Genomic DNA, 7,301 nt, shown 5'->3' with positions numbered 1-7,301 from the left:
GGCTGGTTTGTGGCTCAGTGGTAGAGTGCTGGCCTAGCACATGTAGGCACTGGATTTGATTCTCAGCAAAAATAAATAAAGATATTGTGTCCATCTACAACTAAAAATATTTTTAATTATTTATTTTTAAATTTTTTACAGACTGCATTTTGATTCATTGTACACAAATGGGTTACGTCATTTCATTTCTATGGCTGTACATGATGCAGATTCATACCACTCGTGTAATCATACATGTACATAGGGTAATGATGTCTGTCTCATTCTACCATTTTTCATACCCCCTCCCTCTCATTTCCTTCTACATAATCTAAAGTTCCCCCATTCTTCACTCATTCCCCAAATATTTTTTAAAAATTGTTCCCTGCCCTCTTTCCCTTATCTCTGTGCTATGTAACATTGCTTTAAGAAATCTTTCCAGAACGAGGCTTCTGCTCTCTGTCTGGGATTTATGACCTTCATCTTGACTGTCTCTGGTTGCAGGTACATTATTATAGACCTGGCTGATTCCCTGATGCTTTCCCTTTTTATTTGATGCTTTGGCATATCCCTGCCCAAAGTCTCCTTCGCAGAAGGACTTTGAGTCACTTTTACCCAGAGATGTAGTCTTCAGTTTCTCTTTCTTTTCCATCCGACTTCTTTGCCTTATTTTCCATCTGCTTACCCGGTGGGAACAAGAGTTCTTTGTGCAGTGCCCTAGTTGTTCTGCGTACACTCTTTAGCTTCAGAGCTGCCATCTCCTTAGCTCCACCTTCATTTCAGGGCTAAGAAAGGAAGACACTGAGGATCGAGAATCCTATAAGGCACTTCTCCATATCCCACTCTCCAACCCTTCCCTTTATGAGCTTCAATTCCAACCCTGCACTACTTCCATCTTCTGGACTTGATGCTGTTTTTATAGTCCTAAAACAACTCTCCTTTCTTCTCCAAATAGTGTTTAGATTTCACCTTTCTGAGATGATCCCTGATAATCTATGCCTCTGGGTAACCATATCCACCTACAAGTAATTCTCTGCCTTTGACTGTGAACTAACTTCATTCTAACCAAGAGAATATGGAAAGGTGATGAGATGTCACTTCTGTGATTAGCTTACCCAAGTGGTGACTTCCCTCTTGCTTACAGATTCCTTACATTGCTTTTTTTGCCTGCTCCCTTTGAAGACAGAGGCTGCCATACTGCAAAGTCCTGTGCGGCAAAGAACCAAGGGCAGCTTCTAGCCAATAGTCAGTGAAGAGCAGAAACCCTAGTTCATCAGCCCATGAAGAACTGTACCCTGTCAACAAGCATGTGAAATGGGATCAACTCCTCACCAAGTTGAGATGTGTGATGACTATAATCCCAAGCAACACTTTGATTGAGTGACCCTGAAATAAACTCTAAGTCATGCTCAGATTCATGAGTCACGGAAACTATGAGATAATAAATATATATTGCTTGAAGTTGCTAAGTTTTGTGGCAATCTGTTAGATAGCAATAGACAAATAAAACAATTCTGTTAGCACTTGGAAATCAGAGGAGATAATCAATGTTAAGTGTTTATCACAGTACCTGGCACAGAGCAAGTGCCCTGTTAAAGTTAACTATAATGTCCTCACCATTATTATTATCATCATTGCTGTAATTCCAAAAAGCTACCAAAGAACCAAAATTCCCAACTGAAAGATCTGTACTAGGAGTTGGGTCCCAAGGACAGGTAGATGATAAAGTGCCAGAGCTACTGTTAAACATTGAATAAAGGTACACAAGCACTCTTGAAGAGAACCCAGAAAGTTTGACATCTTTGTTTCAGACCAAAATGGGGGAAAAGTTAGACTGGGGAGTATGATAACTCAGGCCGCCTTCCTGTGATCACGTGACCATATGAGCTGATAAGTGTCTATTTTCCCTCTTCTAGGACTAGTAAGGGACACTATAACCACTGACTCAACAATTTGACAGGTAGGTTTCTTCCCCTCCAATACCCTTAAGGAGTCTTTTATCGTCCCAGAGCAGTGTTTTGTGGGTGGTGTTGGTGGTGTTTTACGGAGAACTTCAGTAGGAAAGAGCAAAATCTAGGAAGTACGGATGGAAGGCAGAACTCAGTTTTAATTTACATAAAATAAAGAGCAAACTCCCAGGCTGGGGTATGTGAAAAGTTTACTTGAGGAAAGCGCATCAAGAGGGAAGGTATAGGAGAAAGAGCAGAATATGAGTAAGTGCAGGGGAAAAAGAGAAAACCAGTGAAAATATGAAGTGTTACCAGAGGCATGTGACTAAGAAATGCTAGGGAATTTGAGGTCATTTTGTGTATTTATGTTCATTATTATTAATATGTTATTAAATAATTATACACACATATTTTTACTGTGATTCTATGTCAGTTCTGAACCACACGGATCACTACTCTATAAGCATTATTCCCCACTTATCCCTCAAAAACTACCAAGGATCACTAAAACCAATGAAATGCAAAATTCTTATTACCTGGCGTTCTCTTATTGTTTGTGTGATGGAATATTCTCTTTTCCCACAGTCACTAGCAGGAAAAACATTTTTGAAAAAGAACTGGGAGCAGATGTCTGCTGACTTCAATGATAGTGAACGATCACAGACACTGAGAGGAAGCACCTGTTCCTCAGGCACCTGAAAGGGTAGAAGAAACCCCAAGCAGAAGAGCAATCATGATGACAGAAGAGAAACGCAGCCAGATCTCCAGGGATGGGTAAAATAAAGAGGATTCAATAAAGACCCCAACACCAAGAAGTTGCTATAAATAGTCCATTTCAGGAGAGTTTTGGCATTTTGACAGCACTTTCTTTAGATTTATCCTGTCTTCTCTCCCAGGCCAGCATTCCTGTTCTTGCCCTCCTTGCAAATACCCAGCACTGCTGACAGACTGAGGGGCTGTGCAAGGTAGGGAAACGGCAGGAGAGAGATGGGCTTGCCGGAGCCCACAAAAACAGCAGGGCACAAATGGGATACCTAGAGAAAAGTATTGCTCATCCCCCCAGACAGAGGAGTTCTGGGAACTAATGGGGGTCAAGTTAAACTCCCATGCCTATTCCCAGTCTCTCCATGAGAGATCCACCGAGGAAATGATTTCTTACTTTTAGATCAGTCTTTTTCCTTCTTCTTAAAATTTCTCCAATCACCGGGCATGGTAGCACACACCTGTAATCCCAGGGGCTCAGGTGCCTGAGGCAGGAGAAGCGTGTTCAAAGCCAGCCTTAGCAACTTAGTGAGGCCCTAAGTAACTCAGCAAGACCCTGTCTCCACATAAAATTTTAAAAATAGGTTCAGTGGTTAAGTGCCCCTGAGTTCAATCCCTGACACACACACACACACACACACACAAAAAGAGAGAAAGAAAAAAGAAAATTCTCCAATCAACAAAAATGTGTGTGACTTGGCCATAGGTAATAATGTGCTATTTAGTTGTCAGCCAAACATCTTAAAACATAAGGATTCTTTCAATACTGTTTCTTTGAGCATAACGGACCCACGAGCGTTGTTCTGAACATTGTGTGCTACTGAGTTCCAAGCACGGTGTGGCCTCTGGTTCACATCAGAGCCCCTGAAACCTCACCATTTTTTTCAAACTCTCCAGTGCAACATGTAAATGCCTTCTTGGAACTTCTCCCAGCCCTCTCCACTTGTTTCTGTTTACCGGGCACATGGGCCAATGCCTCTCTCTTGAAAACAGGAAAAGCACAGGTCTCTGAATGAGAAGTCAATGGGGACTTTGGAAGGAAGCTAATGGTGTGCAGAGGCTGTGTCATGGGCCAGGCACAGGGCCAAGAACTGAGGCAAAGTGGCAGATTTCAGAAGGTCATTTGGGTTCAGGAAGTGAAACTTTGTGGCAGGTGGGCAGGGCGAGGATCTGCGTAATAGGAGATGCTACCCCCATCTGCTTTCATGGTGGTGATCACTGAGTGATTTCTGGATTAGCCTTTCACACTTGAGGGTTCACTGAACACTGGCCACTTCCTCCTCCTTCTCTTGTTTTCTTTGCTTTTGAATCCTTCCTGTCACCTCTCTTCTCCCCTTCTCTGATTCAGGAGAAGGTATAAGTTAAGAGATTTTGAGGTTCACAAGGCACAAATAGCTCCTCAGAAAGCACCAAGCATAGTAAGGTGGGGGGTGGGGTGCTGGACAGTCAGCGAGGCCCCCCACTCACCCTGTCCTGAGCCCAGCAGGTGTCTAGAACAGACTCTGAGCAAGGACAGAACTGAGGCATTTGCTCAGAATGTAAAATGTCGGGGGAGGAAAGGAACAAAAATTTAGTAATCAAGACAGATCATATTTTCAAGTAATGTTTAAAAAATCAGGTTGGGAGGAATGTACCAGCAGACAACAGTCCATGCAGTGGGTTCGAAGAGGCACACAGAGCTGCCAGGAAGGGCACAGGCTTTGCACTTCTGCAGTCCTGGACTGTGGAGGAGCCCTGGTGTCAGGGGTCAAAGGGCAGCAGGCCACTGCCGCTCCCAGCCCTCCCATCCCTCTAAACTCCCAGGACTGAAGAGTCACCCTTCTCCCCATGGCACCTGGTGGGGGCCATCTGAGGAGCTGGCGGTGTTTATTACCACTAGCCTGTGTCCCAGTGCTCTGGGTGGCCGTGATAGCCACTTTGCTCAGAGATCAGGTGCAGATCATCTTGAGAGAGCAGCAGTTCTGTGGGGGCATCAGAGACCTCCAAGCCTCCAATAAACTCCTCCAGTACCTCACTTATCTTGTTAGACCATGGGTGAGCAGACAGGTAGATGCAGGAGCACAGGAAGCAGGAGCAGAACCTGCAGCCCCCCTACTTCCTATAGCAGAGAGTGCCCCCTCTTACTTGGCCATAAACTCAGCATGCCCACCACCATTCCTGTGCCTTCCAGGTGCCCATGCAAGTCCTTAACAACTGAAGAAAGCACCCAGAACTTGACCTCTGAGTTCCTGCCTAAAGTCCTTCAGTTCAACCACACAGGACTCCACACAGGGCATGTCTCCTGGTGACCACCTTCTGCAACTCTTCTTTATCTGGTGCTGTGGTCTGAATGTGTGTATCTTCCAAAATTCCTGTGGAAACTTGAACCCCAATGCAACAGTATTGAGACATAGAAGCTTCAGGAGGTGATTAAGCCATGAGACTACAAACTCATGAATGGGATATGAGTCTTTAGAAAAGAGTACTAGACAAGAGTACTAGTATGCTCAAAACCCTGGTTTGATCCCAGCATTGTATACACACAGAAGTACATTTATTAACAGGTGCAGTGGCCCACACCTGTAACCCCAGCTACTTGAAACATTGAGGTAGGAAGATCCCACATCAACACCAGGCTGAGCATCTTAGCAAGGCCCTGTCTTTAAGTAAAAAGAACTGGGAATATTGGGAATATAGCTTAGTTGTAGAACACTTGCGTAGCATGCAGGAGGACCTGGGTTTAATCACCAATAGCACCCAAAAAAAGAAAGAAAAAAAAAAGGAAGGAAAGAAAAGGGCTTGAAACAGTAAGTTCAACTGTTTTACGCCTTCCACCATAAAAGGGTATGGCAACAAAGTGCCACACTGGAAGGAGAAGACCCACCCTCTCCACATGCGGAATTTCCTGGCACATTGACCTTGGACTTGCCAGTTTGCAGCATGGTGAGAAGTCAGTTTCTGTCGTTAATAAAACTACCCAGTCTAAGGCATTTTGTTACAGCAACACAAAGGGACCAAGCCATCTGGAATATCTCCATTTCTTCCTCCTATGGGAAGGACAATTTTTTTAAAATTTATTTTTATTGTAAACAAATGGGATACATGTTGTTTCTGTTTGTACATGGAGTAACAGCATACCATTTGCGTAATCATACATTTACATAGGGTAAAGATGTTTGATTCATTTCGTTATTTTTTCCTCCCCCCCACCCCTCCCACCTCTCTTTTCCCTCTATACAGTCCCTCCTTCCTCCATTCTTGCCCCCCTCCCACCCCCCATTATGTGTCATCATCCGCTTATCAGTGAGATCATTCCTCTTTTGGATTTTTGAGATTGGCTTATCTCACTTAGCATGATAGTCCCCAATTTCATCCATTTGCCTGCAAATGCCATAATTTTATTATTCTTTATGGTGGAGTAATATTCCATTGTATATATATACCACAGTTTCTTTATTCATTCATCAATTGAAGGACATCTAGGTTGGTTCCACAGTCTGGCTATTGTGAATTGAGCAGCTATGAACATTGATGTGGCTGTATCTCTGTAGTATGCTGATTTTAAGTCCTTTGGGTATAGGCTGAGGAGTGAGATAGCTGGGTCAAATGGTAGGTCCATGGGGAAGGACAATTTTGCTCGTCACAAGATTCTTGACTGACAGGTTTTGTCCTGTTCAATCTAAATATATCAACCCTCTGCCTTAGGGGTTCCAGGATTTCTACTGAGAAATCTAAAGAGGAGCTTATAGGGAAATTATGATGAAAGCTCCTTTCCTCTGAGCCCCATAGGTATTAACAGCCCCTATGGTATCTTAGGGAACAGAGAATTGTGTCATAGAATCACAACCTGAACAAAAGGCTACCATCCTTCTGACACCAATCATTCCAAGTTGAAAGAAAGAGGAATTGATTACCTTGAGGGTAGATATACTCTTTAGAAGCCAAAAGTTATAGATTTTCATACTTAAAATGAAAAGGCCACTGAAGCTTCCTACAGGTTTTAATTTTTAAACAAGTAAACATCAGTCTCCATGATGCCAAAAACTACTGGAGTCCTTTATTATTCTTCCTATTAAAATGGAAAAGTTCTGAGGGTCAAAAATTGAGGCAGTGTGAGTTATTACCAGCAGTGACTGGACTATTCTTACCTGACCTCACAAGGAGCCAGCATGAGCAAGTTCCAAACCACCCATATAAGGCCCTGCCTATAGCTGGGGTTTTGTCTATAAGCAGGGGGAGCTTTCAGTTGGTAACCTGTCGGACTTATAGTTAGTTAGATGGTTTGGCGATTCTGGTTTTGCTCTTTTGACATTAGCTTTTTTGATTTGGGACTCTTTTGTTTGTTTGTTTGTTTGTTTAATGTATTTTTGTTTTTATTTATTTTTTAAGCTACCATCTTTAGGTGGTGGTACTGCTTAGGATGTACAGTGAGAGTAGTCAGAGTAGAGTGCGGCAGGGCCTCTTTGCCGTCTCTTACTATGAGGAGATCCTCACTAATCATGATAGTGTCCTGAGTGACATCAGGTAGGGAAACTTGCCCAGGTGAAACTGACCTGCCAGATCTTCATCGGGACAGAGGTAGCCATGAAAGTCCTGCCACAGGCAAAGCAGAACTTCCCCATCATCACATGT

Source organism: Sciurus vulgaris (assembly GCF_902686455.1).
Source record: "Sciurus vulgaris genome assembly, chromosome: 15".
Lineage (NCBI taxonomy): Eukaryota > Metazoa > Chordata > Mammalia > Rodentia > Sciuridae > Sciurus > Sciurus vulgaris.
This window is presented reverse-complemented; position numbering follows the sequence as displayed.